General features: G+C 46.1%; 1 protein-coding gene across 8 annotated transcripts in view; it reads right to left on the bottom strand.

The window, feature by feature from the left end:
• Positions 1-9,894, bottom strand: part of Plec (plectin) — a 57,652-nt gene that overhangs the window by 43,964 nt on the left and 3,794 nt on the right. The gene's annotated exons all lie outside the window — the stretch shown is intronic.

Below are 9,894 nucleotides of genomic sequence, written 5' to 3' on the forward strand. Positions count from 1 at the left end.
GGCAGGAATGGGATGGTAGACAAATCAATTGCAAACATGCTACCCTTCAAGACAAGGCAGCAAAGTGGCCTCCATTCTTTTCCTGGTCCTGGGCCCCCTCCATCTCAGGGAAAAAGCAGTAAATGTCCCCACCAAGAGCTGTCTGCCCAACTGGGGGACCTTTCCATGCTAAACTATGACTCAACCTCCACAGAGACAAGAGACAGGGAAAAGGAGCGGGGAGCGGGCCCCGCAGGCTCAGGTCTCAAGTCATATGGAGACCCGCAAAGTCTCCAACTAGCATCGACCCACCACAGCCTCATATGCAGCTCTCAGCAGCTCCAGTCTGATTACACCCTGAATAGTCTGGCTGAGATTCCTGATGTCCTTTATCACCTGGTCCCAGGCATTGTCCTCACCCTGCTGTCTCAACCCCACACCAGGCAGCCACCACCTGTTTCATCAACCCCTTCCTTCAGTGTGCCAGCAGCACCTCACAGTGTGGTTTTTGCCTCTGCTGCCAAGGCTCCTTCCTGGCTGCCTCTTCTTGCCAGCCTGGAGGATCAGAGGGCCTCAGGCTCACAGCACAGGCCCCAAAGCACCACCCCCAGCCTGACTTCCCTAGCCTGGTCGGGCAGTTTGAGCATCTTGGCCTCTCCTTATGCCTCTCCTCTAGGTCTCACAGTCATCGCCAGTTTTAGACACCCAACGCTGAACTCCTGTTCCTCTACCTTCCCTGATACACATGCCCCTTGGTCCCCAGGCTCCATTCTCCACAGCCACCAGTGTGGTCTCTCCTCCGCAGCTTCTCTGGGGATACCCAAGAGTCTTTCCACCAGGTGGAATTCCTGCAGTATCCAGCCCAGAGTCTACCTGTCCCTCCCATGTACCACAGGGTACGGTTTGGCCCAACGGTGCAGCAAGACCCTGCTTTCAGGAAGCTGAGTTTGGTGGGAGAAGAGATATTTAAAATCTTCCTTGTTGCCCATGAACCCATCTCCAGACTCTGAAGATATGACACCCATAATCTCCTATATATCTCAGCCCGTAACAAATTCCAAGCAGGTTGAAGGTGGAGACATTAAGAAAAAAATTAACCCGTACTAGAAGAAATTCTTGACAGATGATTTTTATAAAGGAAAGCCATTCAAAACACACATAAAATCCAAAGGTCATAAAATAAATGACTGATGAATTTTAAAAATTGATCATGCCAGGCACAGTAAGAGCATCTATAGTCCCAATTCTTCAGGAGGCTGAGGTGGGAGGATCACTTGAGGATAGGAGTTCAAGGCCACCTGGAGCATCAAGAGAGATCCTGTCTCAAATAAATAATCAATCAATCTAGCCAAAGACACTATAATCAAAAGTAAACCAAAATTGATCCATGGTATGAGATGTCAGGATAGTGACTAGGAACACTCCCCCGACCCCGTACTGGGGATTGAACCAAATGTGCTTTACCACTGAGTCAAAACCCCAATCCTTTTTATTTTAAACAGGGTCTAAGTTGCTTAGGCTAGCCTCGAACATATGAACCTTCTGACTCAGCCTCCAGAGTTACCGCGACTACAGGTGTACACAACCACCCTTGCTCACAAGGGACCCCTTTAAGATCTAAAAAGCTATTTCATGAGCTGGATGCTGATCAAAAGGCATCAGTGGTGGCTGTGGCTCAGTGGTGGAGCACTTGCCTAGCATGTATGAGGCCCTGGGTTCGATCCTCAGCACTGCATATAAATACATAAAATAAAAGTCCATCTACAACTAAAAAAATACTTTTAAAAAAGGCAACTTTCCAATTTAAGATGTATATGCAAAATTTGTACACTTTTCTGTAGAAATGATATACTTCCATAAAAAAATAACAAAATAAATGGCTAGGGTTGAGGCTCAGTGGGAGAGCACTTGCCTAGCAAGTGAGGCCCGGGTTGGATCCTTAGCACCACATATAAATAAATAAAATAAAGGTCCATTGACAAATAAAAATTTTTTTAAAAAAATTAAAATAAATAGGGTGCAGTGGCACATGCCTGTAATCTTAGCTACTCAGGAGACTGAGGTAGGAGGATTGAGAGTTTGAGACCAGCTTGGAAAACTTCGCAAGACCTTATTTCAAATGTCTATTTATTTTAATTTTATTTATTTATGAGTTTATTTTTGGTACTGGGTATCAAACCTAGGATGCTCTATGACTGAGCTATACACCTACCATTTTTATTTTTTATTTTGAAACACAGTCTTGCAAACTTCCCAGGCTGGCCTTGAACTTGTGATCTTCCTACCTCAGCCTCCTGAGTAGTTGGGATTACAAGTATGCTCCACCATACCTGGCTCAAAATAAAAATTTTAAAAAGGGCTAAGGATGTAGTTTAGTGGAGGAACACTTGCCTAGCATGCACTATTTAATTCCTAGTACTGAAAAAAAGGTAACAAATTGAGAAAATTTTGAAACATATATAACATCTAAGGAAGCCAATATTTTAAAAGGTCTCAAAAATTAATAAGAAATTTTAAAAAATCTTACCTGAATAACATATTTGAACAGGCAAAACCCATAAAAGATGAAAAAAGGGCTGGGAATGTGGCTCAGTGGTAAAACACTTGCCTAGCATGTGTGAGACCCAAAGTTTGATCCCCAGCACCACACACACATACAAATTCCATAACAGATGAAAAAAGAAATGATCAATTATTCTGTGAAATGATCCCACTTTTGTTCATAATCAAAGAATGCAAAACTTTTTTTAATAAATATTTTTAGTTGTTGATGGACCTTTATTTTAAATATTTATTTATTTATATGTGATGCTGAGAATGGAACCCAGCGCCTCACACACATGCTAGGCAAGTGCTCCACCACTAAGCTACAATCCCAGCCCCAAAGAATGCGAATTTTTAAAAAATTAGGCTGGGCACAGTGGTGCACGCCTATAATCCCAGCAGCTCAGGAAGCTGAGACAGGATCATGAGTTCAAAGCCAGCCTCAGCAACAAGGAGGCATTAAACAACTCAGTGAGACCCTGTCTCAAAATATACAAAATAGGGCTGGGGATGTGGCTCAGTTGTTGAGTGCCCCTGAGTTCAATTCCCGGCACTAAAAAATAAATAAAAAAGAAAAATTAGATTTTTTTCATTAGTCAGATAAGCAAGTGACTAAAGAAAGTCTGCCGTCTATCTGTTGGACTCACCTATACTGCACAACTTGGTAGCTGGATGCAGTGGCACTCTCCCTTAATCCCAGCTACTCAGGAGACTGAAGTAGAAAGATCAAGGGGTAGAAACCAGCCTGGGCAACTTAGAAAGATGCTGTTTCAAAAACTTTAAAAAAAGGATGGAGAGGCAGCTCAGAACACTTGCCTGGCATGGATGAGGCCCTAGGATTAATCCCTAGTATAGCAGAAAATAAAAGATGTACACTGAGCTTTTTGTTGTTGTTTTTTTCTTTTTTCTTTCTTTTTTGGTACTGGGGAATGAACTCAGGGGCACTTGACCACTGAGCCACATCTCCAGCCCTATTTTGTATTTTACTTAGAAACAAGGTCTCACTGAGTTGCTCAGTGCCTCACTTTTGCTGAGGCTGGCTTTGAACACGAGATCCTCCTGTCTCAGCCTCCTGAGCCACTGGGATTACATAAGTACACTGTTTTAAAACCATAAATCCAATGTCCATCTGAACCGGTCAAATAAATAAAATGTGGTACTTTCATGTAATGGAATATTTTGTAGCCATGAAAGCATGAGGCTACCAACACTATTCAACATGAGAAGAATCTTTTCAACAAATGGTGCTGGGACCACTGGATATACACACATACAAAAGAATGAAGTTGGACCTCTATCTTTCATCATACACAAAATTAACTCAAAATAGACCAAAGACTTTCATATAAAACATAAAACTATAAAACTCGTTTTTTTGTATATATTAAGGTACATCACCAGCATTAAAAAAAAAAAAATGTGTATTTTGCCAGGTGCAGTGGCTCACACTTGTAATCCCAGCAACTCAGGAGGCTGAGATAGGAGGATCACAAATTCAAAGCCAGCCTCAGAAATAAACACGGCCCTAAGCCACTTAGTGAGACCCTATCTCTAAATTTAAAAATAAACAAAATGGGCTAAGGAAGTTTCAGTGGTTAAGCACCCCTGGGTCCAATCCAAGGTACCAAAACTAAAACAAACAAAAACAAGACATCTTTGGGGTAAGATATGGCTCCGTGGCTAAGTACCCAGGGTTCAATCCCCAGTACCCCCCCCAAAAAAAAATTGCTTATTTTATTTTTTATTTTGAGACAGGATCTCACTAAGTTGACAACCCTGGATTTAAACTTGTGATCCTCCTGCCTCAGGCTCCTGAGCTGCTGGGATTACAAGTGTGCATCACTGCACCCATCTTATAAAACTCTTAAAAGAAAACAGGCATAAATCTGTGTGGCTCTGATTTCTGTATATGACATACCAAATGCACAAGCAACTAAGAAAAAAGAGAGAAATCAAACTCATAATAATTTAAACTTCAAACTGGGCATGGTGGCACACATCTATAAACCAGGCAACTCTGGACACTGAGGCAGAGGATACCAAGTTCAAGGTTGGTCTCAGCCACTTAGCAAAATCCTGCCTCAAAATAAAAAATGAAAAGGGGCTGAGGATGTAGCTCAGTGGCAGAGCTCCCCTGGATTCAAGCCCCAGTACAGAGGGAAGGAAAATGAAAACCAATACAGTCACAGAAGATTTTTACAACTCATATGGCTGAAAAGGGACCTATATACAGAGTATAAAAAGGACACAGCTTAAAAGCTAAAACAAAAAAGCCCAACTTAAAAATGGATGAATGAGCTAGGGCTGGGGCTCAGTGGCAGAGCATGCCTAGCATGTGTGAGGCTCTGGTTTGATTCTCAGTACCATATATAAATAATAAATAAAATTGGGGCTGAGGTTGTGGCTCAGCGGCAGAGCGCTTGCTTTGCATGTGCTGGGTTTGATCCTCAGAACCACATAAAAATAAATAAAATAAGTGTATGGTGTCCAATACAATTAAAAACTAAATATTTAAATAATAATAATAATAATAATAAATAGAATAAAGGTCCATAAACAACTGAAAAAATATTTTTTAAAAATGGATGAATGATCCAAATAAACATTTTTCAAAAGACAAACAAGTGACCAAAAGGCATATGAAAAAGTATCCAACATCATTAGCTATCAGAAAATGCAAATCATGGGGGCTGGGGCTATAGCTCAGTGGCAGAGCGCTTGCCTAGCATGTGTGAGGCACTGGGTTCAGGTCTCAACACCCCATAAAATAAATAAATAAAGGTATTGTGTCCATCTACAACTAAAAAAATTTTTTTTTGAAAAAAGAAAATGCAAATCAAAATCACAATGAAATATCACTTCACACCCACTAGGACTGAAGGACTATAATCAAAAAGCCAGATAATAACAAGAGTTGACAAGGTCATGAAGAAGAAACTTCGTATACTGGTCTTGGGAATGCAGAATACTGCCACCACTTTGGAAAACAATCTGGCAGTTCTTCAAATGGTTAAATATAGAGTTACCACACAACCCAGCAATTGTACTCTTAGGTATCTACCCAAGAGAAATAAGAACATACATCCACACAAAAACTTATATGCAAATAGTTGCATTATTCATAACAACCAAAAGATGGAAACAACTCAAATATCCATCCACTAATAAATATATAACCAAGTTGGTATATTCATAACATGAAATATTATGCCACATAAAAAGGAATTAAGTACTGATGTACATATGCCATGATAAACCCTTAAAATATTACCCTGATGGGCTGGGGTTGGGGCTCAGTGGTAGGGCACTTGCCTGGCATGTGTGAGGCAACTGGGTTCAATTCTCAGCACTGCACATAAAAATAAATAAATTAAAGGTCTATCAACAAATTTAAAAAAACATTTTTTAAAAATTACTCTGAGTCAAAGAAGTCAGACACAAAATGGTATGATTCCATTTATATGAAATGTTCAATCTGGGACAATCCTTTAGGACAAAGTAGATCAGTGTTGCCAGGGGCTGGGTGAAAAAAATGTTCTGGAATTGATTGTGATGATGGCTGCACAACTCTGTGAATGTACTAAAAGCCACTGAACAGTACAGTTTTTTTTTTGTTGTTTTGTTTTTTTCTTTTCTGCTGTGCTGGGGATCAAACCCAGGATCTCATCCATGCCAGATAAACACTATACCACTGAGCCACATCCCCAGATCAAGTTGTGACACTTTAAATGGGTGAACTGTATGCATATGAATTACATCTCAATAAATCTGCTATTAAAAACATAATAAGCATGAGGTTGACCTAATCAGGGCTGACATGAAAAGCCAGCAGATCCAGAGGGAATCACAGTTGGAACTGGCAATCTTGCTTTTCTCATTCATCCACAGAGGGGAGCAGAGGTGTGACCATCACCACTTTGAGACAGGAGGGGAGCAGAGGTGTGACCATCACCACTTTTCTTTTCTTTTTTCTTAATATTTATTATTATTTTTTTTTTTTTAGGTGTAGATGGACACAACACAATGCCGTTATTTTTATGTGGTGCTGAGGATAGAACCCGGGTCTCACTCGTGCTAGGCAGCGCTCTACCGCTGAGTCACAACCCCAGCCCACCCATCACCACTTTTCTTTGGATAGCTCCACTGAACTTAACTTTTGTTTATTTTTTAGCATGACTTTTGACAATAATCACAGATCAAAAGCCTCTCAGAAGGCCCCCAAACAACTGCCAGCCTCTACTCTGCCAGCTGAGCTCTAGCCACTGCAGACAACACCCTTTGCCATTACCATTCTTTTGTGCAAGCACCCTGCAAACGCTGGCTGGGGGCCCCAGGGACACAGATCACCAAGCTCAGAGTTCAGCACAGGAGGGGGCAGAGATGTGAGGACAATGCCATCACAATGACAGTGCAGGAAAGTGGGGAAACCCTCCACCAGCTGGGTCTGCCTGCAGACATGCTGACACTCCACCTAGCCCCTTTCCAACCCACCTTCTTCCCAGTCCAGAGAGGGCTCCCAGGTGGGTACCTCCTGCAGGTTCCCCGATCCCACCCACTCACCAACAATACTCTCCCCTGCTCTCTCCTCTCACACAAATCGTCCCCTCCAGGACCCTCTTGGCAGCATCATCAGCACCCATCCTTTAGTCCATGCTGTCTCAGATGTCACAAAGCTCCCATTCCTGATAGGACAGCCTTGAAGTCTCGACCCATGGCTGCCCAGACCTCCCAGGTGGCCTCACTCCCCAACCCCTATCCTGCAGCCTGTGCCAGGGCCCCACTGACTGGCCACTGCCCCTATGGTGTGCAGCACTGCTAAGGAGTTCCAACTGTTCCTTCCTCAACAAACATTCCCTCCTCCATTCAGCTGTGTCACCTCAGCTCCCGCTCAGACCCTGCCTGGCCTTCCGGCTCCACCACAGGTCTCTCCAGGCTCCCAAGGCACAGCAGGGTGGCCCAGCCTTTGTGAGCTGTCACACACCAGGCTTGGGGGACCAGGGTCAAGACCTCGCTCATAGCTAACCGGCTGGCTAGTCCACAGCCTTGAAGCGAGGGAGGTCTCCTCCCCTGGGGCACCTGAGCTCTGTCTCACCATGAGCCCCAGTGCTCTCAGTCCCATAGGAATCCACCCTGGATAGAAGACAGGGAGGATGGGGCAGGCTGAGGGGCTCAGGCAGACAGAAAGTTGAACATGTTTTAGGAGGTACAGTAACCCTGCAGGGAAGACCAGGGGTTTCCAGGGGGAAAGCCAGGAATGACCTATCCTGGGAAAGCCTGAGAAGTTGTGTGGGGGCTGAAGGTCAATGGGGTGAGAGTCAGAAAAGGAAGGTGGAGTCTGTCAAAGGAGTGGCTGGGCTTTAGGCCAGAGCGGGAGGAAGCCAGGAGTCAGAGGCTGGCACCCTTCCTCAGCTCAGGCATGGGCTGGATAGGGGTCCCTCAGAGCAGGTGAGTGATCTCCCTCCCCCTCCTCAGGGCAAGCTGGAGTGGTGCTGGGCCCAGGAGAGGGGTACTCCTGCTTCCGCTGCCTGCTGCTGCTCACTGGCGGACATCAGGCAAATACCCTCTACCTCCCTCACTGGGAACAGTCTCCCCAGACCACTCCACCCCAGGAACAGCATGTGGTAGGGGCTTCAGCCCTCCAGCAGCCCAGTCAGGTCTGGGAGAGGAACGGGGCACACAGCTATTCCTTGGCCTTGGGCTACGGCTCCCAGCTTCTCACTCATCCCCTCCCTGGAGCCAGAGCTGAAGGGACTCCATGCCTGGTATGTCCCAGAAGTTCTCTTGACCCTCAGCTCAAGGAGCCCCTAGCACCTGCTCTCCTGCCTAGCAACTCTCAGCTACTCTCGGGCTGGCGCCACACATGCGCAGGGAGCTGCATTATCACATGACAAGTCCACTGCAGGCAGGCACCCTCGGTTCACCAGCCCAAGCCGGGCAAGAGCCCCAACAGCCCTCTCATCGGCCTCCAGACTAGAAGGCAGACACAAGCCAAGACACCCCAGTGTGTCCAACATCAGCTTGTCTACTGAGGTAGCTAGGCTGGATGAAGGCACCGAGACACAATCCCAGGAACCTCCAGGGATCTGTCAGGACACTCCTAGACTAACAGAACACTCTCACTCCAGGGGAAACACAGCTCCTCAGGAAGGCCAGGGGAGCTTCAGCAAGATGTCTAGAACAGGACTGGGGTTGTGGCTCAGAGGTAGAGCGCTTGCCTAGCATGTGTGAAGAACTGGGTTTGATTCTCAGCACTGCATATAAATAAGTGAATAAAATAAAGGTTCATCAACAACTAAAAATACATATAAAAACTAAAAAAGAAGAAGAAGAAGAAAAAGAACCCACCTCGACCCTCCCCAGCTCGAGGATAGACTCTGGCAATGCAGCAGCTCAGCAAACTGACCAGACCAAGGATTCTGGAGGGAAGCACTAATCTACATAAGTAGCCCCTGGTAAACAGAATTTACCCAGAGGACTATGGCCCAAGCAGGCTGCCATTCTCTGCCTTGCATCTGTTGAGGTACACCCTTCAAGATAAGGTCAGCCATGCAGGAATGAACATCAGGCCAGCCCCCCGACCCAAGGCCTCCACAGGGGTGCAATGGTCAGGAATCCACTAAACCAGAAATGTCACAACTGAGCCCAGGTTAACTGGCCACACAGGCTAAAGGGTTAGTTATAGTACTGGCAGAGGCCCACAGAGCACACCCACAGGGCTCAGAGCATTCTGAAACCTACCCTGTGTGAGGTCTGAAGTGGAAAGTGGCACCACAGGACTCCAGGCAAAGCCCCAGCAGGACCTCTTTCCCTGAGCTGCCCTTGCAGGCAGAGCCAGCAAAAATACCAGTGTGGAGCTGAAACCAGCTCTGCTCAGTTCTGCCTGGGGACCCCATCTCAACACTCCCCAGCCTCTGTGGCTAAGAGCCAGGGCTGGGTCCACTTCTGCTCAGAATTAGGTGATCCAATCCAGAGCCAGGCAGCTGGGCTTTGACTGGTTGACAGCAGTGAGGGCCTGGGCAGGTCCAGAAGCTCCAGGAGGGCACGAAGCAGGGCAAGGGGGTCTGTGGCCACAGAGCTGGTGGCTACTCTGATGTTCCTCTGGAGAGGAAGGAGGGGCTGCCCCCAAGGGACAGGTGCAAACCAGGGCCTGGCCAGTTTGGGGAAGTGAGGAGAGGCGGCAGCTATGCAACCCACTGCCAGGCAGCAGCAGCAGTCACCTCACCCAAGGGAAAGGCGCTCCAGAGGGGCAGGGGATGGCTTAGCTTTGACCCACGTGTTGCTGGCCACAGACTATGGACACTGGCCCAGACGGCCGTACCTTGAAAAAGCCTGTGGGCCACAACCGGCGCTGGGCCCACCCCACCCACCCGT

The sequence above is a fragment of the Marmota marmota genome, unplaced genomic scaffold (assembly GCF_001458135.2).
Source record: "Marmota marmota marmota unplaced genomic scaffold, marMar, whole genome shotgun sequence".
NCBI lineage: Eukaryota > Metazoa > Chordata > Mammalia > Rodentia > Sciuridae > Marmota > Marmota marmota.